Genomic DNA, 27,329 nt, shown 5'->3' with positions numbered 1-27,329 from the left:
CAATGAAAGAACATTAGGAAAAAAGGAAATTTAAAAAATAATTTCATTGGAGGCATCCTCATTCTTAAAGAAATGAGAAAATATATTGGCTTAGAGTTTCCATGTGGCTAAAAACTGGGTCTAAATACTTTATAAAGACTTCCAAACTGCCCTGCCTTGGGATGCTATGCTTTTTCCAGCCCTCGTAAAGCACTCATGCTAACTCACTTCTTGTTTCCTTACAGGACTAACAGCAAGAATCTGGCAAAGTGAGGAGCTGGAATCACTGGTACAAGCAGCAGATATGGAAGGATTTCTCTCTTGGTGATGTTAAATGGTTCATTCAAGAATTGAACCTGTGACCTTGGTCATCAGCACCATGCTTTATTCTACTGAAAAACTTCATCTCCTGTTGCTTTGGAAAAAGGGGCAGAGGGCGAGGTGAGAAGATTGAGGAAAATTATATGCTTCATTAAACTACATGCAAGGAAAATGTAATTTGCCTGTTAATATATTGTATCTGAGGTTTAAGAATCAGTGATCGCAGCTACTAAATAACACCACATCACATTTTTATAATATTTGAGTATCTATAAACGTAGAATTTTCTGGCATAACCCAAATTTGAATACAAATGGAAGTCTATTGAACATTAGGTTATAAGTAAACTAGAAGAAACAAATTACATACATTTTATAGGTAGTAACCAACAAAAAAGTGGAGATTAGATACAAATTAAGTGAAATTATTCATAATTATTTCCAGGTTCATCTTTATCCTGGGAGAACCGAAAAGCACGCCTCTGGAAAATCATCTCCATGCATGTCAGAAATGTCATCTGCTATCTTACAGGATCTTTCTCTCAGAAGTAGATCGGTCACAGACATGTCTCAGACATTAATTTTATGTAAAATTGCATGTTTTGAGTCATCTATTCCACTGAAACATTGTAAAGGAATTACAAATCACTTTTAAGAAAAAGACACTTTGTTGTGAGATTTGGATTTAATTTCATGAAAGTTCAGAAGACTAGGATAGCCTCAAAAGTGAGTTTTCCCTTTTGTATTTATGAATACAGAGCAGGTGCCAGTTAATAGAATATAGCTGATAATATTATAAACAAACCAATAGCAACATTAACTGTGTTCTTGGAAAACTAATTTATGGCATTTCTTTAAGAACTAATATTGTTCCAAGTTTAATAGTAAAAAGAAGAAAAATCACCAGCAGTTGTCATGTTAGAGCCCAACATTGTTTTCAACAGAATTTCACGTCTACCGTTTGGTTCCGTTTCAGAGCATAAATTGCTTTTCAGATGAAAAACCTGGGGTGTCAGAGGTGTGTTTGTGTGGATTTGGGGAGAACCCAGTGCAGAACAATACTGGGGAGTAACAAGAGGTGCATTTCTCTGGTCAGACACCCAAGTGAGGAGGTGGTAGTTCTGAGAACTTCTCGAATAGAGAATACTGTGCTGATCTGCTTTGAGCTGGGGAGGTAGCATGTGCTCCTCTGTGACAATGAAGACAGAAACAGGACTTCTCCTCCAGGAAAGTCAGCACCAGGTGTCAGTGAGGCTTGCAAGCGGCTCTTTTCTGATGACAGAACTTTGCATTAGCTTGTTACATCACCACACAGGGCAGCCGCATACAGCCTCGAGTCCCGACATCACTGCTGTTGGGCTGTTTCATTCAGCACTGGCCTATTTCCCTTACCAGTGTGTACAAGGCATCTTCAACACCCTGTCTGGCCTTGGCAGAGCTTTCAATGAATGGAAACCTGTAACTCTTGGCCAGTTCATGGGCTTGTTTTGTGACAATCGTCCTTGTTGGCAAATCATACTTGTTTCCTACCGGCACCAGAGGTACATCATCTGCGTCTTTCACTCGCTTAATCTGCTCCCTGTAGAGGTTAATATCTGCAAATGATTTGCTATTATAGAAGGCAAACACACAGAGGAAGCCTGTGCCTGTCCTCATGTATTGGTCTCTCATGGCACTGTACTCCCTTGTCCAGATGTATCCAGAATGTCCAAGAGACGGGTTTCACCATCCATAACCACCTGTTTTCAGTAAGATCCTCTATGATGGGACAATATTCATCCACACAGTGGCTCTGGGTTAGCTGGATCGTCAGTGTGCTTTCCCCAGCTCCACCTGCTCCAACCACCACCAGTTTGTACTCAGTCATTCCACTCCAGCAAGCACCTCAATCTTTGCTGCCTCCACTTCAACGAATTTAGCGACACAACTGGGAAAAATGCTGGAGACACCGGGACTGCCGTGAACAGCCCCAACCAGGTTGCGGCCCTTCCAGCCCCACAAGCTACGTCTTCCTTCAATTCTTTTAAGCATATACTTAGGAGTGGAATCTCTAGATTATAAAATTTGGACGTGTAGAGGTGGTTATTTGGCTTAGCTTGCATCTCGTATCAGAATGCCTGGATTCGACTCCCAGGTCCACTCCCAATTCCATCTATCTGCACACCTTGGGAGGCAGTAAGTGTTGGATTATGTGGTTGAATCCCTGTCACCCACGTGGTAGACTTAACATTCAGCCTGGCTCGGTGCTGGCTGGTAGTATTTGGAAAGGACCAGTGGCTCTTTTAACATGATCAAGCTCACCTAACTTTAGTACTCTAATTTGTTCACCTGTAAAATTGGAGTACTGATTCCCAGTCCTAACTTCTACAATGATTGTGTAAGAGCAAATGTAATAGCAGATGTGAAACATTTTGGGATTTTAAAGGTGCTATGCAAATGTATGTTCTATTATTATTATGTATTCTTGTGCACCAATTAGTCGGCATCATAATAGTTGGTAATAACCATTAAGGGCATCGTTAGAAGTAAAGACATGTTTCTCAGTTCATATGCAGTCCTTGTGTTTGTGTACGTGGTGCACCTGTACACTTGGGAACATTGGTTCGTGAGGTTATTTTATTTTCCAATCCAACAATGTGTTGTTCTAGTCAATGCAATTAAAATCCCGGCTCTTCTTCTACACAGCCTTTTTCTCCAGCACAGGGCCCAGGCATTTCCGTGTAACTGGTATAAAAGATGCAGGATGGGATCGTTCTGGTAGAGTGTGAGTGGTCCTCTTTTAGAAACTGGGCCCTCAGGCCTCAGCAGCCTTTAATCAGCTGTAACTAGAGTGAAGCTGTCAGCCCCCGCTTGTTCCCTGTCAGCTTTAGTGCCATTTAGAGCATCCCTGATAAATGTACAGCACAAATTTAACAGTCGACCTGTGAGAGAGAAACAACAAACATCTCTAAAGCACTGGAGGAAACTTTCTTTCACCATGTCATGAAAAATCCATGGGTTAGACGCTCCTCCTGCATTGGCAGAATAAGTCGTTGACATGCGTAGATGCTTGCACTTTGTTAAAGGTATGGTCATCTTGGTACAGTTAAGAGATGCAGGGCCGGCGCTGTGGTGTAGCAGGTAAAGCTGCCTCCTTCAGCGCCACCATCCCTTATGGATGCCTGTTCAAGACCCGGATGCTCCTCTTTTGATCAACTTTCTGCTTGTGGCCTGAAAAGTCAGTGGAGGATGGCCCAAGTGCTTGGGTCCTGGCACTTGCGTGGGAGACCCGAAGAAGCTCCTGGCTTCTGGCTCCTGGCTTCGGATAGGTTCGGCTTTGGCCATTGTGGCCATCTGGGGAGTGAATCAGCAGATGGAAGACCTCTCGTTCTCTCTCTCCCTGCCTCTGCCTCTGCCTCTCTGTAACTCTGCCTTTCAAATAAATAAATCAATCTTAAAAAAAGGTACGATAAATAGGGTAAAGGAACAAGCTGGAAGAAGAAAACCCCAGTACATTCTCTCCAGCCCCTCCAAAAGGTGGAAGTTGCATGCAATGGATGATGAGAATCATTATAACTTGGAAGCCCAGAGCTGCATTTGAGTTCCCAATTCATGGCTGCTATGTTAAACCCAGAGAAACATCTGTTGCCTGTCAGCTTTACTACATTTAGAGCAAAAGGGTATTTATAAGCCTCAGTTTTTTGATCTACAAAATTAAGGATACTTTTTTTTTTTCTGAGAGGCAGAGTTAGACAGTGAGAGAGAGAGAGAGAGAGAGAGAAAGGTCTTCCTTTTCCTTCTGTTGGTTCACCCCCCAAATGGCCACTACAGCCCTTGGGCTGTGCCAATCAGAAGCAAGGAGCCAGGTGCTTCCTCCTGGTCTCCCATGCAGGTGCAGGGCCCAAGCACTTGGGCCATCCTCCACTGCACTCCCTGGCCACAGCAGAGAGCTTGACTGGAAGAGGGGCAACCGGGACAGAATCCAGCACCCTGACTGGGACTAGAACCTGGGGTGCCGGTGTCGCAGGCGGAGGATTAGCTTAGTGAGCCACGGCACCGGCCAACGATACTTTTGACCTCACAGAGTTCTTGTGAAGATAAAATTGAATAATATATGTACTCTAAAAGCTGTAGAAGCATTCCATAAAATTTAGTGAAGTGAAAGCAATGCCAAATATGAATAATTAACTAGGGTCCTGAGAGGCCAACTATAAATCTCTTAAAAAGGAATCATTCATTTTTTTAAATTTATGTATTCATTTGAGAGTCAGAGGAGAGAGAGAGAATGTTCTAGTCCAATGGTTTGTTCTCTAAATGCCTGTGGTATCCAGGGCTGGGCCAGAGCCAACGTTGGAAGAGGAATGCATGGATAGAAAAACCTAAGTACTTGAGCCATCACCTGCTGCCTACTGGGCAGATAGAGTTGGAAGTCAAAGCCAGTTATTGAACCCAGGTATTCTGATAGGAGATGTGATCATCTTAATCACTAGGCTAAACACCCACCCCAATAATTCATTTTTCTAAGGACACTTATACTAAGCGTGTACTTAAGTTGAGTTGCTTAAATAAAATGTTCCATTCACACTCATATTTTCTTCCAGAGAGCATAGGCAAAGTCATTAGCCATGTTCTAGTATCACAGTTATGTTCAGCCTGTATCCTATGACTAGTTGGTTTCTCCTTTAAGTGAAAAGAGTGGATATGTAAAAACCTTTAAAGCAGATTTTCCCAAAGTATATTCATGGAATACCACTTCTATGAAATCAAATTTCATGGTGAGACACATACATTTGATAGATAAAATACATAAGCTCCCAAGCTTTCATTTTTACATAATGAAAATTTACACTCAATTTTAGTGCATTGTAGAATCCAAGAAATCCAGTGGTAAAGAAATCTGCTCAGTATTTTAGAGTTATTTTCCAGATTGAATTGTGTGTCTTGAAATCCCTGATGTGTCCAGAACACGCAGTTTCTAAGTTACAAATGGTCTAGTCAAACAGTTTCATTCCATTCCTGGCTTGTTTTCCTATTAGCTGGGTGACTTTAGCAAGTTGCTAAGCTGCTCTGTTTCTTCTTCCTTGTATTTAAATATGGACAGCGATAGATATTCAAAGGCTGTCTCTTGGGGCCCGCATTGTGGCTTGGCAGGTAAAGTCACTGCCTGTGAGGATGCTGGCATCCCATACGGGTGTCAATTTGAGTAGAGGCTGCTGCACTGCTGATCCAGCTCCTTGTTAATGGCTTGGGAAAAGCAGCGTCAGCCTTGCCACCCACATGGGAGATCCAGAAGAAGCTCCTGGCTTCAGCCTTGCCCAGCTTTGGCCATTGTAGCCATCAGGGGAGTGAACACCAAATGGGAAGATTTCTCCTGTCTATCGCTCTCTCTTCCTCTCTCTGTAGCTCTCTCAAATAAATACATAAATATTTTTGAAAAAAGGCCATCTCTTAATAAGTTAATAAATGCAACACAATTTGAACAGGTGCTTAACAAATGTTAGATATCATTATCATTACTAAATCCTATATTTTACCTACCAAAGAATCATGTTAACTACCGATGACTCTCTATGACTTAGTTGTTTGTGGAGGAGTGTCAATTTGTTGTAACAGCATGCATGATTTTTTCTTTTGGGAGTGGGTATGACATGCCCTTTTCCTTAATTTACATACTAAAATTAAAATATGAGCTCAAGATAATATATCTGACAAAAATAATTTGAAATGGAAATGAAAGCAGCAGTACAAGTGCTGAACTTTAAACTTCCTTATGAGCTAAGTATGGGTTATATAGAAGCTATATCAATGCATGCTTCCTATCCAGTCATTTATCCATTTGATTACTACTTTATTCAAAAATACATAATGAAAAGTTACTTCTGTGCCAGACTGAACGATTGATAGAAATTAAAAGAAGAGGCAAGAGGACAAACAGGGTACATACTCTCAAGTTTCCAAACATCTATTGATCTATTAAGTACAAATGCAGTCCTTCTCAAATTCTCACCTAAGTACAAGCAGACTTCAAAGCATTTGTGGAAAATGGAATTAAAAGATGTTTATTTTGTTAAAAAGAATTTAAAATCCGTATATAATTAATTTCATAATATATATTTTGACAGACCTTTTGAAGACTTCTCAAATGCATGAAATTCGAAACTTCTTAGTGCCAAAGTAAACATATTTTCAGTGCAGTTTTCCACAAACTTTTCAACGTCCCCTCATGTTTAAGGCCCTTAAAAAATTTTATCCTTGAATATAAAAGGAAATACTGGAAAAGAGAAAAAAACATACAGAAGAAACGAGATACAAATTGAAGACATTAGAAGTTGAACGTGAGTCATATGACCTATGTGTAAATCATCATTTCCATTTGCTAGCTACACAATTCAAGCAAGAGACTTAAATGTTGGAAGAACCCACTTCTTCACTTGCAATTGTATAAAAAATATGAAAGTTTAGCTTGGAGTAGTTATTTGACATAGCAATTAGGATACCACTTGGAATGCCCATGTCCCGTATCTGAGTGTGTGGGTTTGTATTCCAGCTCTGCAAACAGGAAGGGAGCTGGGTACTGGATTCCTGCACTGCAATATGCCTTGTTGGATATCCCAAGTGGTGTCTTAACTCCTAAGCCAAATGTCACTCACTGATACCCTTCTGAGTCGTGCAGGTCATCTCAACTCTTTTCTACCAACTTCTAACACCTGTCTTCCCACCCCCATCAAAAGAAGGAAAAAAAAGCAGGCCTTTCAGAGGGTTAGGTATGGTAAGGAACAAAAAAGTCATCACAAAAATTTTGGTAAAACTAGAGAAGGGTGAAACCCATTGGTGCTGACAGGAGTACTGAGCTGAGGACAAGAGAGAGACCTGCCCCTGGGCTCAGGGAATAACACACCTGCTCGGTTAGTAATGTCTGCCGTGAATGCAGGAAAGAGAGCATTAGCTAACATGTTTGTGTCTGAAAATGCTGCCCTAGTGAGGAAGAGGCTCCGAAATAGCAACTTGTGGCCTTTTATGCCCAGTAAAATTGAGGGATTGCATATTAGTCATCTTAGGAGTAAACAAAAGGAAGTGAGGCCACTGAATGCTGTACCTCCGCTTTCCACAAAGGGGAATTGTCCTTGTGCTTATTACATAGAGAGGCAAGGGAGGGAGAAGTTTTCCTTTTATTTTATACTTCAGGAAGTGATGGCTGGGAATGCTTCAACAACCTCCAAATTCAGAGACAGGAGTATCACAGAAGGAACTCAATCTTGCAGTCTCACAACAGATCTGCTAAACCACAGTATAGTATAATTTTTAAAAAATCATTTGCTTTTGGCAGTATTCAAATACTTTCAGGATAATTTTTGTAAGCATTACATTAAACATTTAAATTTCAGTATTTTTTCCAGCTGTGAAAACATCCCCAACATAATTTTTCTCTGTTTGTTCCATTTAAACACCAAGCCTAGTTAAAAAAATTGGGTTTCATTTCTTTGTTTCTTGCTTTTTAGAAAGAGTGTTTTCATTAGCATTTCCCTGCTTTTATGTCTCTACAATGCCACAATTTTGAAAGACTTTTTTGTAAATTTAATTTCTGAGTTAAGTTTTTAAAACATGGTTTATGGCAAGGAATATTCGTGTCTTGGTACTGTAAGAAAAAGAAATTGTAATTATTTGCCTATACAACTTTAAAAATTTCCTTTGTGAATAATGGATTAGCATTCTGGAAAACATAAGAAGATATGGTTTTATTCAAAAAGGCTTTTGTATAGATAATGATTTGTGAGAATTCAGAAAAAAAAATGGACTTTAGGACAACCCACCAATAACAGAGTGATGCATTAAACATGCAGAATTGGGTAAAGCCTTTTTTGGAAATATGAGAAAAATACCCCCCTAAATCATCATCAAATTATTTTATTATTTTAAAAATTAGAACATACCTGTTTAGGTGAGCCAATCTCTGATTATTACTTATGTAGAATTTTTAATTTAGGATATCTTTCTATATAACTATGCTATCAATTAAAGGGAATTCAACCTTTTTTGTTTGTTTGTTTTTGCTCGTGGTTTAGAACATGACTCAGTGAAAATCATTGATGCAGAAATATAGATGCCATTACAACCTACTGCCACAAGGCCACCACTGTGCAGGTGAAATGTCCCATGGAGGCATGTGAGATGGAGGGGTTAACTAGAAGAGGGTGTGGACTTGGGTTAGCTTTTCTGTTTCAGTAAACTTTGTACTGAAATAAAATTTATATACAGAAAGGTGAGCACCTATACTTTTAATTTATTTTGAAAGTTGAGGTTTACAGAGTAGGAGAGAGAGAGAGGATTTTTCATCTGCTCTGTCACTCCCCAGATGGCCACAATGGCCAGCGATGGGCCAGTCCAAAGCAGGAGCCAGGAACTTCATCCAGACCTCTCATGTGGGTTCAAGGGCCCAAACACTTGGGCCATCTTGCACTGCTTTTCCCAGGCCATTAGCATGGAACTGGATCAGAAGAGGAGCAGCCAGGTCATAAATCGGTGCCCACATGAAATGCGCCCACATGAGACACAGTGGCTTTACCTCTGTATCACAACACTCGCTCCCATGTGAACACATTAAAAAAATAAAAAAGGGCAGTGCAGTGAATTTTCATGAAGTGAACAAATGCCTAGCACTGGATTGCGTTATTACCTCTAAGTTCCAAACCCATCCTCTTTCTGGACTTTCCGTTGTGACCATGGGGCTAGAACTCTGTAATCTACATTTCTTTCTTTGCCAGTTGACTGTTTGTTAAGCCTGAAGTAGGGTTCCAAAGGGCGATGGGAAAGTTAGAGGAAGAATGAGAGATGTGTTTCTCCTTGCTTACTTCTGATTCTCTCTAGTTTCAACTCAGTAAAGGCCTCTAGTTCGGCAACCATGTTTGTCTCCTGCTTTCAGTAATTCTGTGTTACCAGACCCACCGTTGGCATGCACCCTTGTCTTGTCACTCCCCTCAAAAGCTTGAATCCCAGACGTAGGGAATTCTCTTCCAAGCTTCTAAGGTTCAGCCGCCCAGACTTTCTTTTTGTTACTTACAGGGAACTCCAGATATGTCCATCAGTTACTACCAACAGTTACTACCATCAGTTACTATAACAGTGGTCACTTTTATATTTGCAGCTCTCTACTACTCAATTAAAAAGTCTTCTTACTCCCTTCATTTCTCTCTGTTAAAATAATTTAGTGAAATTTTCAGACTTTCTAGCCATGAGTTTCTCTACATGTCCCCTACAAATAAACTTTTATAGGTCAATGGAGAGTACAAATAAAACCATATGTCTTCAATGTATCTAAGAGATCTAAGCTACTAATTATTTCAAATTACAGATAAATTAAGAAATAAACTCTATTTTATCAGAACTGTAAGATTCTGTCATAGCCCTGTACTGAGATCATAAGAAAGGGGAGGGAGCAGGGGCCCAGGAGCTTTTAATGGAAGAAGCAAGTTAGAAAAAAAGGCCACTGGTAGTTCTAAGATCCCACACCTCAAATTAAGAAAATCCATCTCAAGTGTAAAAATTCTGAGGAAGGGGCCCAGTAAATGATGACATTAATTATAAGCGTGATCATTAAAACTGCTCAGAGCTTGAGAGGGCAGCACGAAGAGACATTGCAGCTCTAAAAAAGAGGGTAAGAGGAAAGAAATACAGGTATGAATAGTGAAGGGGAAGAAGCAATAAGGAGAAATTTAGGAATCGGAAGTCACAGGAAAACCAAAGCTGACCCAAGAAAACACACTTTTCCCTCTACAACGTCATCTTAAAGACAACTGGTAAAGAACTGTCACTTTGCTGCTCTACTAGGTGAGGATACTTTTGAAACAGAAATTCTGTGGACGCACCAACTTAGGTACTAAATGGGAAGACTTAAGTTATTATGAGGTTCTAAAGAAAATGCAGAAAACCAGGATCAAAGTATTTGGCTGACAAAAATTTCTGGAAAACCTCCTGCAGAAACAAAACCTTTAAAAAGCATGACCATGTAGCAGAAGAAACTGTATCAGAATCTTTCAAAGTACATTAGATATCCCGAGCCAGTCCTGGGAGACACAAAAAGATACAGAAATGAAAAAAAAAAAAAATAGGGGCTGGCACTGTGGCTCACTTGGTTAATACTCCGCCTGCGACACCGGTATCCCATGTGGGTGCCGGTTCTAGTCCCAGTTGTTCCTCTTCCAGTCCAGCTCTCTGCTGTGACCCAGGAGGGCAGTAGAGGATGGCCCAGGTGCTTGGGCCCTGCACCCCCAAGGGGGACCAGGAAGAAGCACCTGGCCCCTGGCTTCAGATCGGCGCAGCGCCAGCCATAACGGCCATCTGGGAATTGAACCAACAGAAGGAAGACCTCTCTCTCTCTCTCTCTCTCTCTCTCTCTCTCTCTTTCTTTCTGTCTCTCTCTCCTCTCACTGTCTATAACTCTACCTGTCAAATAAAGAAAGAAATAAAGAAAAAATATGTAAATATAAAAGGAAGAAATGAAATGAGAAAGTTTTACTCAATAGTGAATATCAGAGTCTATAGATTTTTCAAAAGAGAATAAATTGAAATAAAAATTGAGTAAGCAGTACTAAAGAAAGAAGGAAAATGACTGAGTACAAACAATAATATGAAAGAATATCAGAGAAAACATAGTTGAACTAGATTTCAGATGAAGACATTTTGAATGTTTAATTGGAGTTCCAGGAGGAAAGCAGTAGAGCAAGGTGACAAAAACTGAGATTTCAGTTATAGAGATTTGGTCTAGCATTTAGGACACCAGTTAGAATGCCTGCACCTCACATTGGAGTGCCTGGGTCTGATTCCTGAATCTTGCTTCCTGCTAACACAGAAGTTCAAGAAATCCAATCCTGGCCACTCATATAGGAGACCTGGGTTTCCAGCTCCTGACTTTGGCCAGCTGTGAATTACAGGGATTTGGGGAATGAAGCAGCGGATTGGAACTCTGTCTGTAAGTCTATGTCCATCTGTCTATCTCTTTTTCTGCCTCTCAAATAAATATTTACAAAAACTAATATTCCGGATCATAGTGCTGAATTATGAAATGTGTAACAAACAACTTTGAAAACTTAGTCTCTATCGATTGAAAGCACCCTGTGAGATGTAATCTACCAGTCTGACACAGTAACTCAGGGAAGGTTCTGCTTTGGAAAAGCTCTTCATGAGTTCACAGGACTACAAGTTGCATCCAACCAAAAAATAACTTGGAACAATGTCAGCAAACCTTCGCTTTTATTTTAAAAAAATCTTTATTAATCTGCTATGTTTAAAGGCAAACTTCTTTTGTTTTATTTTTAAAGATTTATTTGTTTATTTGAAGAACAGAGTTAGAGAGAGAGAGACAGAGCGAGAGTGAGATCTTCCATCTGCTGGTTCATGCCCCAAATGTCCACAACTGACTGAGAGGGGCTGATCCGAAGGAAAGAGCAGAAGCTTCTTCTGGGTCTCCCACATGGGTGCAGGGACCCAAGCTTGGATCATCTCCTGCTGCTTTCCTAGTGATTAGCAGGGTGCTGGATAGGAAGTGGAGCAGCTGGGACTTGAACTGGGTGTGGCTATGGGGTGCCGGCACCACAGGTGGCGGCTTTACCTGCTGTGCCACAACACCACTGGTCTCAGCAAACCTATTATTAAAGCCCACTTTCATGATATAAAAATACATATGAACAACGGTATCAATTGCAGGAATCTCACAGCTATAATATACCTTTAAACATATAAATATTCATAATTTAAAATTTAAACAAATAAACTACAGAACACACAAGTGGATTACTGTGCTTTATGCTATGTCTACTGGATAAAAAAGAAGGAGAAAAAAAGAGAAGGAGGAAGAGGATGAACAGAAGACATAGGAAGAGGAGTATAGGGCTAAATGATGACCTCATCTAAAATGTGGGTGGAATAGGAGATCAGGGAGAGAGATCTCTGTAAATAGCTTTTTTCTATAGGTTTGACTATCAAAGTAACATTTTTATTTTATATTTTCAAGGAAGCAAAAAAAAATCATAAGAATGGGAAGTTGGAAGATAAACATAAGCAAATTAATACAAGTTAAATGAATAACATAACCACACAGAAGAGGATTAGCTTTGTAATATAATATTTTGATTATATATTCTAGAATGAAATAGTAGTAACTGTATGTTGAACTTCAATTAGTTTGCTTTTTCTGTTGTTGAAATAATCTAATGATTATGCGACTATTTCCAAAGCATTCTAGGATTGAAAAATAGAATAAATATGATAGGTTGGAGTTAGTACTATCAGTATGAACCACAGATTTTTCATCTTGACAGAAGATAGATAGATAGATAGATAGATATAGATAGATATATTGATGATGGATTGATTTCTATTACTAAATAGGCAGCGCTGGGTGAACCTAACAAAACCAGTACGACCCTCACTTTGATGGTTTTGTGTACGAGTGTGTTGGTGGGAAGGACCCCGTCTCTGCTTAGTTTTTTAACCTCCTCCCCTCTATAACGCATAGACTCAGAACATGCTGTCCATCTCTATACCTCCCTTCTCTCAGGAATCGTGATTCTTCCTGTATTGATTCCCTCGGCAGCTCCAATCTCTGACCACTGCTCTTGAACATCATTGAAGTTTGCTGTCTCTGAACAGGCACATTCTTACTTCTCAGTCTATCTTCTTCCTGGACTCGTGGAAGAAATTCTAAAGTGGTAAGAGTCAAGCTGAAAATAGGCTTATTAACCTCCTTTTCTCTGGTGTCCTACCTGCTTTGGCAGCTGTTCAACTTCTGCCTAATGGTGATGGTATCTAGCTTCTGTAGTTATTCTTCATGAAAGCCCTTTTCTGTTACAAATTTTTTCACTGTAGCCTGAAGCAGAATTTTGAGGGAAAATGTACTTCATAACTGATTTGAGATTTAGTTATTATAAAACTGGTATCTGATAAGGTTTACATACATGTGCCCACTGGCTAGACCTATTTGTATCTGCCTCCTAAGTCCACCACTTACGGTGTGATCTTCAGCGAATGTTTTCATCATTCTACTATTTATTTTCATTTGTTAAAATAAGATAATAATAGTGATTATCTCATGGTATTATTGTGATGCATAACAATAATCATGCACATAACATTAAATACAAACAACTTTTGTGGCTGTTAAAGGATAAGTCATAAAAAGCACCTAAAATTATTGTGGTTGTCACGGTTGTACTTTTGCAATAGATTGGCCCTAATACAAATGAATAGCTTGCAGATGAATTTTTCAGTGCACAAAATATTTATATTCTTAAAATACCACTTGTGGAAAATCAATTTGGTTTTCTTTTTAATTGAATGCTAGTCTACTTTTGAAATCACTTACTGAATAGCCAAATTTCAAATTATGCTTTTACATGGCATCTATTCCAAGAATTATAAAACTATGGCTATTGCATCATATAATCATTACAGTATTCTTCTTCAGAAGATTATTAAGAAGCTACAGATAAGAAAGAACTTTAGGAAAAGAGGAACCTTGAAAAATGTGTTCTGGGGATTCTGTCCTAGATTGAGTATAATCTCATTTCATAGTTTTATTTGACTGGAATAACAAAACAAGAACAAAATAGAGTTCAGAGTGACTTTAAAGAAGTGAAACAGCTGTTGAAGAGACAAGTATAGGATTTTTTTGGCTTTCTTAGTTTTATTTACTTGAAAACAGAGCGATGGAAAGAAAGGAGGACATAGAGAGGGAGTTAGAGAGAGATCTTCCACAAGTTGGTCAACTCTGAAATGGCCACAACAGCCAGGGCTGAACCACGTCAAAGCCAGGAGCCAGGCGCTCCATCAGGGTCCTCCAAGTGGGTGGCAGGGGGCCAGTTAATTGTGCCATCATCCACTGTGTTCTCAGATGCATGAGTAGGAAACTGGATCAGAAGCAGAGCAGCCGGGACTCAAATGAACAGGCACCCAGATGTGGGATGTCAGCATCACAAATGGTAGCTTAAGGAGCTGTGACACAATGGTGACTCTCTTCATTGTTTTACTTAAAGATTCCTGATAGCGACCAAATTTATAGAAACTGAAGTGTTTATAACACAAATTTCAACATGGCACATAAATCTAGTCTTTTACGAAAACTTGTTTACTATGTAAGACTAAAGGTCTTCTTCTAGTATCCAGAGAAAGAATCAGATTCTGCAAAATCCATTGCAGTTCTTCCCCAGAGAACTTCCTGGATAAATAATCTCTCAGAAAGAAAATGCTATTTTTGTAAGATGTTTATCAGAAAATTATTGGGATATTAGAAATAGCAACATGAAAATAAATTTAATACGTAATCCAGGACATTAAGAAAATAGTGGTATGTCTATTCTAAAACTAAATAAAACTTAAAATGTTAATTAAATGTTTCTGTAACTGCATGTAAAAATATCTACTTATATGAAGTGAACAGAAATTACCTATATTATAAACTCTATTAATAAGATAAAATTATGCATTCAATTTGTCTCAGAATGAAAACCTGTTTTTGGCAATAATAAAAATAAAATTAATTGCATTGAATCTGGGTATTTTATGTTGTTCTGGTTTCTGTTATGATTATACTTTTACTGTGGATTAATAGCTTGAGATATTATAATCCCATGGATAAACAATGACTGTGGGTAGATGACAGAAGAAGTGCCAACTTTAATGAAAATGTTCTCAAGTTGTAGCTATTTACATTCTGATGCCAGCAAGTCAGCGAGAATCAAGATCTTTCACAGAAAAGAAATATTGAATTACATATCTCATGAAAATAATTTTCATACTTAAAGTTTTCTCTCTCAATTTAAATACTAAAATTCAATCAATGAAACAAGTCTAGGGCTTATTTAAATTGAGTTAACTTAATTTATTAAATTAAATTACTCCAAAAGAATTGAGTACTCAGACACTAGAACAAGGTGTAAGCCTTATTTTCTATGAAATCCCTTTATTGTCTCACTCAAAAACTATACACTGAATTTAAGCACGATGAAGAGGAAGAGAATTATTATTTTAAGCCCCTTATGCCATCAGGAATTGGATTGATTATTATGAATTTCACACCAGGTCTTCATGAGCAGAGAGAGGTGCTGGCCATCCTTCACAGAGGAATGAAAAGCCTGTGGAGTACCATTATTCTCATCTTTGGAAGCTGAGGTTCAAAGAGGATTCTTCTGTATTAATCGCCTGAAAAGAGGCCTACAGACAAAGCACACAATTGTCTTGCCCTCCCTCTTAGGAAAATTCAGTTCATCAATCTACATAGACTAGCCTTGTAGAGTTCAGGCAAAATAAACCAAAAAGCTTAAATGACTATGCTTAACTTCATGTTTTTAGTGTAATTTGCTTAAAGAAAATTTGTTTCCCATTGTTAACTAAGAAGAAATTAAGGTAAACGTAGAATTCCCTACCTGATAAATGATATGAATCCTGGCTATAAATACATAAAACAAGTGCTCAGAATCTTAGAGAATGAAAGGTTCCATAAAGACTGACAAATGTTTTAATAACACATGAGTTTTTATGCCATTGGTGATATAACTGGAAATCAGAAAGTATATTAAATATGAACAACATATAGAAATATCATAGTTTATCTTTTCATTTTTTATTTCCGCATTTCCAAATGAACACATGAAATCTGAGATTGAAAACATCTCATTCATTATTCAAACCTTATTTAAAACAACTCTGCACAAACCAGGGGAGGAATTTTTACCTCTTTCTCATTATAGTGATAGAGAAATGATAACTGGAGTCATTTATCATTGAGGTCGCTTTCCAAGAACAATAGAATGCAAAGACAAGAGCTGAGGCAACAAGCTTCTCAAATTTTGAAACACGTCAACAACTATCTGAGCCATTTTATATTCTATTTCGTCCCCTTCATTCTGAAAAAGTATTTCTTTTCTGGATACGTATATTCTTATATGTCTCAAATTTCAGATTACTTTCAAGCTAGAATTGGTAGAAAAAGAAATCATTGGGTAGCGTCATATGTTGGAAAAACTATCAAGAATCACACACAAAAGAGCTAATGTCAAAGTTGGGATGAGTTAGTCCTTTAACTGAAAAAGATGTTCAGGTATCAGCCAAAAGCTAAATCAACCTGACAACTTTTTAAGAATCAGAAAGATGTAACAAAAGGGAAAATAGATGATAAAAAAAAAAAAACACAAAGGAGAATGGGAGCAAAAATAGACCTTTGTAATGTGTATTTCAGAAAGGAATAGACAACATTTAAGATTCATGGTCATGGAGCACAACCCTCCACATCTCAGACCCATGGGTCCAGTGAAGGCTTTACATCAGGTTAAAGGGATGCTCACCAATACGGTTGGAGAGCTGGGTAAGTTGGGGGGAGAAGGGGGAATCAATATTTCAGATCTAAGGCCACACAGCACTTACCTATCACACACACACACACACACACACACACACACTTATTTAAAACACCAATGACTAACATTCAGAATGGTCTTGGGCCAGAAACAACTGGTTTCTTGTTTTACCTTTATTTTGACAAGGAAAAACGAGTAATTCAATCATTGACAAATGTTTTCTATGAAAATAGTTCAATGATATTTTTTCGTGTAAATGGAGTTAAATCTTAAGTACTATAGGAAAAATCTCTAGTCTAATGTTGTATCCATCCTTAGACTGAATTCTCCCTCTAAACAGAATTTGTATTCCTTGAATCTTTGAGATCCCTAGCTCTTAGTATGGGATGTGGAACACAAAAAATGAAAAAGGCAAAGGCTCAAACAAATAAAAACTTCTTGAATCAGTTAATCAATGAATTAATAACAGAAACCTTACTTTTATTTGGCTAACTGGTACTTTTCTTTCATACTGTATTCATTTGACATTTGTCTGAATTATTAAAGCATTATAAATTCTTTCTCAATGTGGAATTTTGCTATCCTCTTCTATCAATATTCATGATAAAAACATAATCATAATTATATGATTAAGGAAAAAGGTGTAACAGAATATAAGAGTGATCACATTTGATAATTAAAATCAACATATATAAGCTTTAACAGGTATTTTAAAAGTGCTCAAAAGAGTTCTTCGAATTATTGCTATATTTTGTATGACTCTCAATGGGAGCTTGGAACTCATTTTTGTTTGCTTGTTTTTTATGCTATATGTATAGTTGTTATAAAATTGTTGATCAATATCAATAAACAAATTTCAGGAACAAACTAATTCTTGCATATCTTTAATAACTAAACTTTGAAGTGAACAAAAGTTCACAGTCAAAGACTTTGACAATAGATTTATGCTTGTTAGGGGTATAATTCCTAGCCTTCCTACTTAATTAAAATATGCTGTAGCTTAAACAATTTGTCAAAATAAACTATGCTATCTTTTATTAATATTCTTTAATTTGCCATAATATTCCATTGTTAGCCACTATGTCTATGGAATACTTTTTCTTTGACGTGGAAACTATATATGCTTCTCCACTGATAAAATTCAGGATTTAATTTGTTTTTAAGGAATTGCTAATCTGTAGAAAGATTTCACTTTACATATAATACTCATTTAAAACTTTTCACTTTTATATTCCATCAATAAGGTAAAATGTATTTTGCAAGAAATTTTACACATCGCATATTTGAATTCCTGTGGCAAAATTCAGATTATATCATACACCGTTTTCTCATTGGTGCCATTGGAACTGGTTTCTACTGTCTTGTATTTTCTCAAAGCTCAAGCTGCTATGAGAATTGTAACTTTGCAATTTCCATAAACCAATTAACCAGGGGTGTTTATCTGCTCACAAGAATGAGGAGCCGTATAGAAGGTATGGGAGTTATGGAAGAGAGCCGGGTTAACAGGCAGGCAGATTTGTAGGCCCGAAACGATCTGGTCTCAGCCGTCATGAGCACAACATGGCAGCTTTAATTCTTGTTTTGTGGATTTTTTTTTCTTTTTGTATTCTCAACCACAAAAGGGAATACAGGATGCTATTTAGGGGAGGAGTAGATTAGTCCTTTGTGGTCAAAGGAAACAATACAGACATGTTAGTTGATCTGAAAGATGTTTTCACACTATTTCTCCTAGATGGTCCCTGGAGACAACTCTCTTTTTCGCTCCCTCTCTCTTTCTGTCTGTCTCTCTCTCTTTTTTTAATTACCAAGCATGACATTCATGGTTATTTCTTCTTTCCACTCAGTTGACTACAAAGGGGCCAGCTCTGGGCCCCCTTGTTGGCCAGGCCTGGGGGAGGAAGTGACAGAAGGCTGGCCTTATTTACCTTAGTGGCTTCCCGTGTAATCTGGTTAATCATGTGGCTAATGGGAGGACACCGCGGATCCCCACACACTGTGCCCCACAATGAGGACTCATTCATATTTAATACAATAGAGTGTTTAAGTCATTCCACGCTTTGTGGAGGAGATTGGCTTTCTTTGTGTGCCTGCTCCTGAGGAGCCCTGCCCCGCCTCCCCTTTCAGACAGGCATATGTTCCAGCTCCTGCCCGCTTGCAGCTGGACAAGGAAAGAGCAGGCTCCTTTCTTTTTTGCAGCCAATGAATTGATAACCGAGGTGTGAAATGGGGGCCGAACCGGTGCCTCCTGCCCCGTGGTGGAGGCATAGATTAGCCGTTTGCTATTCTAATATTTCACAACAAGACATCTTAAGAGGAAGCAGGGCTCATGTTCCTCAAGCGTGCCATTGTGAGGACAACAATCTGTTGAGTACAAAAGAAAAATAAATAAATAAAAGCAGGTGAAATGTTGACCTTGTTCATTTAGTATCATCCGTGTCTGGTGCTCTGGGCCAAAGAATAAAGGGTTGTTTGGGGGTGGGGGTGGGAGGGATGTTCTTACTCCACACAGAATTAGAACAACCACATTGAAAAGAGAATCTCATCAAGACACTACCACTTGGCCCTTGGATTTCATTTTAGGGGGAAAAAATGAGGTCGCATTAATCCTAATGGGATAGATAATGGATACACAGATTTTGTCACATCATACTGGATAAAGTGACATTTTTGAGAATAATGGAAACTACTAATAACTTTGGAGTTCTAAAGTGTAGACTATACTGTTCTTAATTTTTCACATTCACAACTGGAATAGTCTATAGTGTTCTGTCTTTATTATAAACAGACAACTGTTGTCCAATTACATCAATGAAAAGCTGAGTCAGAAAAACAAGGTAGAATTGTTTAATCTCTGGATAGTAAGGAGATGTTTTCAAAAGGAAAAATTATGAGTGTTAACATTTTTACTCCCCAATATTGTGAGGTTTCCAAAGGCTTAGAAGTCTAAAACTTTCATAATGTGCTGTGTATCTCAAGTCTTCTGGCCACTATATCTTGTATAGCAGAGTTCTGAGAAGTAAGCCATGATGAAGAGTGTTTCTGTTTAGAAAAATAAACAAACAGCAAAAATCCTGAGTTAATGAGCTTACATTTGCAGCTGCAGTTGTTTAGATCCAACCAAATAATGTATTTTACCGAAATAATGATATATTTAATAGTAAGAACAGCTGTATGCATATGAATAAGCTTCACTCTCGAGTTATTGAAAAGTGGAGAATTATTGACTACTGGACTATGCAATCTAAGGAGAGAATCCCATGTATTTTTAAGACAATAGAGAGATCCTCTGGTTTAAGCCATATTCATGTGACCCAGTCCAAAGCAAGGGAACAGACTGTCAGGTCCCATTCCTTGTAGCCAGATTCAATAATAGCACATTGTGCTCTGTTGGCAATGAAAAAGGTTAGAAGGCATTCACAGAGCATCGTGTGTCTGTGGGTAGAAGACACCTAGCTCCAGCTATGTTCGTTTTTCTTTTTTTACTATTTGCCAGTGTTGAGAAACAAATTGCTGAAAACACTAAAAAATATATTGACTGGTCATTAAAAGGATAACTTGCATCAACTAACAAATGCTCCAAGGGAATGTAAAAGTTACTTTGATTGAGCCTATAAACCACTGTGAATATTGCTTATATTTTTTTACATAAGGTTCTGTTACCTATTAATGGCAGTAAATGTACTTGACCTTCTTATTAATAAATGTTCATTTGCAGAATTATGCTAAGTGGTGAAAAAGTAGTTTGACCTTTACTCCACATTATTTTACAAAGCATGTAAGTTTTACTTAAGGAATTGAAAAAAATGAATATTTAAAAAATAAACAAGAGAAGCTAAAATGAAGAAATTGTGATTCTAAATGCAATTTATCAAAAAGAAATAAAAAGCTTGGGGTAGAAATTCGCCAAGAAGAATTTTGGATACATGTCAGAAAAGGAAAATATGAATTAAGGGAGACAACCCCCTGGTAAGTATAGCCTTGGATCTAAACTGACTTTATTTACTCAAAAGTAAGAACAAAAGTGAATGAAAACCTTCACTAAAATGAACTCTTGCAAGCTCCTCCCCACCTCCCCAGCTGCGAGGGTTCCTCTCTTTACCCACCACTTCCAAGACCACAATCCTTTATCCGCCTAATGCACCCCTGCACGGAGGAGTACTGCAAGGGTGGTTGTCATCGTGAAGGAAGTGTGAATTGATCACTAAGATGACAACTGGTGACAAGTGCTGCTTATTAGGCTGCTACTTTGCCTCTTAATTACAACTGATTAACCTGCCTGTTAGAGGTGCCAAACAGGAAGAACTAAATGCTTTTGTTCTGGCCATCTACTGCTTTCCTTTCCTTGATTTCCTTTTCATTGAACTCAAATACTATAGATGGTATTGATTTTTTTTTTCCTTTCCACTTCTTGATGAAGAGTCCTTGTCATCTCCCAAAGACTATAATAGGGATCCTTATTTTCCAAAATGAAAACATTTTTAAAATTTAAGAAAACCTAATTTTAACCATGAATGTTTTCACATACTCCCAATTTAGTTATGAATTTGGATTTATGTTTGTACATATTTTTCTCCATCTTTTTTTTAAAGATACACATTGTGTGTATTATTTGGCACTTCGCTTTTGGGGGTATGTACTAGCCACCAGTACATTTTTTATATTTCTCTACACTTAAACATCTACTCTTTGTACTGGATTACAGAAGTGCTGCTTTCATAAATGTTTCCAGTTATGCGATTCTCAATCTTAGTTCAAAGGCAGCAAGTAAAGTTTTAATACGTGTAGTCATACTTGTATTTTGAGCTTCCTACTAAATGAAGAGGAAAATTATCTTCATTTTCATTCTCTCAGTAGTAGTTTAAGGGCTCATAGCTTACCTATTAAATAATTACAATTATTCTTTCAACTCTGCCTAAAGTTATCATAGAATATGAGTTACTTAAACCATCTCTTGAAGCATGAACTTGTCCTAAGAAGATTTTAAAATCCCGAATATTTTTGTTTGCAAAACAAAACCAATCCTTATTAAATGACTTTTGTTTCCTTCTTTTCTCTTTGAACTTACTAATTTTTTTTTTAATTTTTATTTAAAGCATAATTGTGGCTAGGCTCATCCCTCAGGTCCTAACAGAAAGTATCCCTTCAGTGTTCCCTAAAGTGAAATCAGAGTTCACAATAGCCAATTGGAATAGTGAGGGGTTTAAAATGGAGCACTTGATAGTTACACTCTGGTCGAATAATTAAATGTTACTTTTTTGTGTTAATAAATGAATGTCGTTTCACCCACTGTGAATATGAACAACCCCTTTTCGGGCTCCTTCTATTTATTTTTTAAACTTTATTTATTTTTATTAATATAAAGAGAACCAATTTGATGCATTCCATAGGTACATTTCCAAGAAAAAAAGAACATACTTCCCTCCCTTGCCACTCCATGCCTAATCCCCCTCCCTCCCTCCACTTTCTTCCTTTCATCAATTTTTGCAAAAACATAATTTTAATCCATTCTATATTCACAACTAAATATTCAGTAAGTAAAAAGTAGGAAAACCACAGTTCTACAGGAATTTAAACAGGACTAAAAATGACAATCATCACAAGATGTTTATTTCATTCCTACATATTTTCGTATTCTATATTAACTGCCACATATCAGAGGAAACATATTTTTGTCTTTTCAAATTTGTTTTTATTTTTTTAAGAAATACAACTTCATGCATTTAATATTTGCAGATTTGGAACATGATGCTTCTTCCCCCCCATATTCCTTCCTTTCTTCCTCCTCTCTCTTCCTTTCTCATTCTTATTTTCCATAGAGAACAATTTTCAGTTAATTCTTATACCAATAAGATTAACACTACACGAAGTAGACAGTTCATTGATTAATATGAAGAAAAAAAAAAATGGAAGTAAAGAACAAAAACAAAAAAAAATAAAAACATTGTTCCCTGACAGTCAAGGCAAGGGTTTTTCAAAATAATTGCATCTCAAAAATGTCAGTTTTGCTCCTAATATTACACTTTAAGCACTCTATTAGTTGCTACGGATCACAGAGACAATATGGTAATTGTCTTTTTGTGACTGGCTTATTTCTCTAAGTATAGTGGTTTTCAGTTGTATCCATTTTGTTGCAAATTAGAAAATTTCATTTTTTTCTACCATTGTGTAGTATTACATATTATATACATACACCATAATTTCTTTATCCAGTCTTCAGATATGATTCCATATCTTAGCTATTGTAAATTGAGCTGAGATGAACATGAGGAAACGGATCTCATTCATATGCTGATTTCATTTCCTTTAGAAAAATTCCCAGAAGTGGGATGGCTGGATAATACGGTAGGTCTATATTCAGCTTTCTGAGACATCTCCAAACTGTCTTCCACAATGGCTGTACCAGTGTACATTCCCATGAGCAGTGGATTAAGGTATCCTACTCCCCACATGCTTGGCAGCATTTGTTGCTTGTTGATTTCTAGTGGTGAGCCATTATAATTAGAGTGAGGTAAAACCTCATTGAGATTTTTATTTTAATTTTGCTAATGTCTAGCAGTCCTGAGCATTTTTTTCATGTGTCTATTAGCCATTTGAATTTCCTCTCTTGAGAAATATCTTTTCAGTTCCTTTGCCAATTTTTAATTGGATTGTTTTTTGTTGTTTTGAGTTTCTTGCATTCTTTATAGATTTGGAAGCTAGTCCTTTGTCAGTTGCATTGTTTGCAAATATTTTCTCCCATTCTATCAGTTGCCTCTTCACTTTTCTGAGTGTTTCTTTTGCAGTGTGGAAGCTTCTCAGTTCCCTGTCATCCCACTTGTTAATTTTTACTTTGATTGCTGATGATTCTGGGGTCTTTTCCAAGAAGAGAAGTCTCTCCCTATGCCAATGTCTTCCAGGGTTTCCTCAATGTTCTCTAGTAATTTGATGGTATCACATCATAGATTTAAGTCTCTGATCCGTTTTGAGTGCATTTTGTGTGAAGTGTGAGGCAGGGGTCTTGTTTCCTACTTCTGCATGTGGAGATACAGTTTTCACAGAACCATCTGTAGAAGAGACTGCCTTGGCTCCAGACGTTGATTTTTGCTCCTTTGTCAAAAGTAAGTTGGTTGTGGAGATGTGTATTTATTTCTGGGATTTATATTCTGTTACATTGGTCTGCACAGCTGTTTTTTTGCCAGTACTAGGCTGCTTTGATTATAACTGACCTGTAGTATGTCTTAAGGTCTGATATTTTGATGCGTCCAGCTTTGATTTTGTTGTTTAAGATTGCTTTAGCTATTCAGGGTCTCTTGTGTTTCCATATGAATTTTAGCATAATTTTTCTTCTAGATCTGAGAATACTATTGGTATTTTTATGGGTATCACATTGAATCTATAGATTACTTTCAGTAGTATGGACATTTTTAAGATGTGAATGGGATTGATATTAGAGGGTCTTTCTCAGCTATGGCATTGTCTGTGTATATGAAGGCTATTGATATTTGTGTGTTGATTTTGCATCCTGCTATTTTACCAAACTCTTTTATGAGTTTCAAAAATAGTTGTGTCATGGAGGCTTTTGGGTTCCATATATATAGAATCATGTCATCAGCAAATAGGGATAGTTTGACTTTTTCATTCCCTATTTGTATCCCTTTGATTTTCTTTTCTTGTCTGATGGCTCTAGCTAAAACTTCCAGAACTATATTAAATAGCAATGGTGAGAGTAGGCATTCTAGTCTGGTTCCAATTTTAATGGGAATCCCTCTACTTTTCCCCCATTTTGTGTAATGCTGGCTATGGGTGTGTTATAAAATGCTTTGATTATGTTGAGGAATGTTCCTTAACATCATAATGTTCCTTTTCATTAAAAAACGGATTTTGGATTTTGTCAAATGCTTTCTCTGCATCTATTGAGATTATCATGCAGTTTTTGGTCTTTAGCTTGTTAATGTGAGTAATCATGTTTATTGATTTTCAGATATTGAACTATCTCTGCATACCAGGGATAAATACCACTTAGTCCAGATGAATGATCTTTCTGATGTGTTGTTGCTTTTCATTGGCTAATATTTTGTTGAAGATTGTTGTGTCTATGTTCATCAGGGATATTAGCCTATATTTCTCTTTGTCATATCTTTTTCTAGCTTAGGAATTAAAGTAATGCAGGCTTCACAGAAGGAGTTTGGGAAGTTTCAATCCCTTTCAAATGTTTTTAATGGCTTGAGAACAATTGGAGTTAGTTCTTCTTTAATGTCTGATAGAATTCAGCAGTGAAGCCATTGGGACCTGGGCTTTTCTTTGTTGGAAGGTTCTTTATTACTGATTCAATTTCTGATTTGGTTATTATTCTGTTTTGGGGTTCTGTGTCTTCATGACTCATGTTAGGTAGATTGTATTTGTCTAGTAATTCATCCATTTCTTATAGGTGTCTTGATTTGTTGTACAGCTCTTTGCACTAATTCCTGATGATTCTTTTTATTTCTGTGATACCTGTTGTTACATTTCTTTTTTCATATCTGATTTTATTCACTTGGGTCTTCTCCCTCTTTTTCTGGCTAGTTGGGCCAATGGTGTGTCAATTTTGTTTAGTTCTTCAAAAAAAAAAAAAGCTCTTCAATTTCATCGATCTTTTATATTAGTTTTTTGGTTTTAATTTTATTTATTTCTTACTTAATTTTAATTATTTCTTTCTTCCTATTAATTTGTGTTTTCTTTTTTCCTTAGGTTCTTGAGATGCATTGACAGCTCCTTTATTTGGTGATTTCTTTTATTGTCTATTGTATATTTAGGAGCATGTTTGTGTCCATATGTTTTTTTTTTGTTTGTTTGTTTGTTTTTTTTTTCCTGACAGGCAGAGTGGACATTGAGAGAGAGACAGAGAAAAAGGTCTTCCATTTCCGATGGTTCACCACCCAATGGTAGCTGCAGCTGGCTCACCACACTGATCCAAAGTCGGGAGCCAGGTGCTTCTCCTGGTCTCCCATGCGGGTGCAGGGCCCAAGGACTTGGGCCATCCTCCACTGCACTCCCTGGCCACAGCAGAGAACTGGACTGGAAGAGGAGCAACCAGGACAGAATCTGGCGCCCCGACCAGGACTAGAAGCCGAGATGCTGGCACCACAGGAGGAGGATTAGCCTGTTGAGCTGTGGTGCCGGCGCATATGTATGTATCTTGAGATTCATGATTTGCTGGTTTTGAGCTTCAATTCATTGTGATTAGAGAAGATAGATATGGTGTGATTTTGATTTTTTTAAAATTTGCTGAGACTTGCTTTATGGCCTAGTATATGGTCTATCCTGGAGAAAGTTCTGCACTGCTGAGAAGAATGTGTATCCTGCAATTGTGGGGTGAAATGTTCTGTAGATATGAGTTAGGACCATTTAGTCCACAGTGTTTATTAGGTCTGTTGTTTGTTGATTTTTGTCTAGTTAATCTATCCATTTATGAAAGTAGGTTGATGAAATCCTCTGTTACTTTTCTATTAATGTCTATATCTTCCTTTAGATCCATTAACAGACCTTATATATATCTAGGAGCCCTGTAATTGGTTGCATATACATTTAATATAGTCATGTCTTCCTGTTGTATTGATCCATTAATCATTACATAATGCCCTTCTTTGTCTCTTTTAACAGTTTTTGTGTTAAAGTCTAATTTGTCTGATATTAGGATGGCTACATCTGCCCTTTTTTACCTGTTCACATGAATATCTTTTTCCATAGATTCACTCTCAGTGTACATGTATCTTTGTTGATGAAGTATATATCTTTTTTAAAGATTTATTTGTTTATTTGAAAGTCAGAGTTACATACAAACAGGAGAGGCAGAGAAAGCGAAAGAGAGAGAGAGAGGTATTCCATCCGCTGGTTCACTCCCCAATTGGCCACAACAGCCGGAGCTGCGCCGATTTGAAGCCAGGAGCCAGGAGCTTCTTCCAGGTCTCCCACATGGGTGCACAAGAACTTGGGCCATCTCCTACTACTCTCCCAGGCCACAGCAGAGAGAGCTGGGTCAGAAGTGGAGCAGCTAGGTCTTGAACTGGTGCCCACATGAGATGCCTGCGCTTCAGACCAGAGCATTAACCCACTGCATCACAGAGCCAGCCCCTGAGGTATATTTCTTTTAGTGAGAAAATAGATAGGTCTTTTTTTTTTATCCATTTGGTTAGTCTATATCTTTCAACTGGATTGTTAAGGTCATTTACATCCAAGGTAACTATTGACAATGAATTACTTTACCCTGCCATTTTTCCATGATTATTCCCATTGTTTACTTTGGATTTATTTTGTACTTTTACTAGAGGATTTTCTGTATTTGCAATCTTCCATGATGGTGGGTTTCTTACTGTGTTTCTGTGTTTAGGATATCTTTTAGGATATTTTTTAAGGCTTCATGCACGGTGACAAATTCTTTCCATTTCTATTTGTGATGGAAGGTCTTTATTTCACTTTAATTCATAAATCAGAGCTTTGCAGGGTACAGTATTCTGTATTTTGCCATTGTCTTTTAGTTGTCTTCTAGCCTTTAGGGTTTCTGGTGAGAAGTCAGCTGTGAGTCTAATTGGAGATCCTCTGAAGGTAATCTGGTGTTTCGCTTTTTTCTTTAGGCTCTACTGTGGAAAGTTTGACTAAAATGTGTCCTGGTGAAGATCTTTTCTGGTCACATCTATTTGGAGTTCTATGTGATTCCTGTACTTGGACTTTCCTTCTCCAAGTTAGGGAA

General features: G+C 37.5%; 1 pseudogene; it reads right to left on the bottom strand.

The window, feature by feature from the left end:
• Positions 1 to 1,598: 1,598 nt before the first annotated feature.
• On the bottom strand, positions 1,599 to 2,389 carry LOC100355626 (GTPase NRas pseudogene; annotated as a pseudogene).
• Between the last annotated feature and the right edge of the window lie 24,940 nt (positions 2,390 to 27,329).

Source organism: Oryctolagus cuniculus, chromosome 5, assembly GCF_964237555.1.
Source record: "Oryctolagus cuniculus chromosome 5, mOryCun1.1, whole genome shotgun sequence".
NCBI classification, from domain to species: Eukaryota; Metazoa; Chordata; class Mammalia; order Lagomorpha; family Leporidae; genus Oryctolagus; species Oryctolagus cuniculus.
The sequence above is the reverse complement of the archived record's forward strand: the minus strand, read 5'-3'. Positions and strand labels throughout refer to the sequence as shown.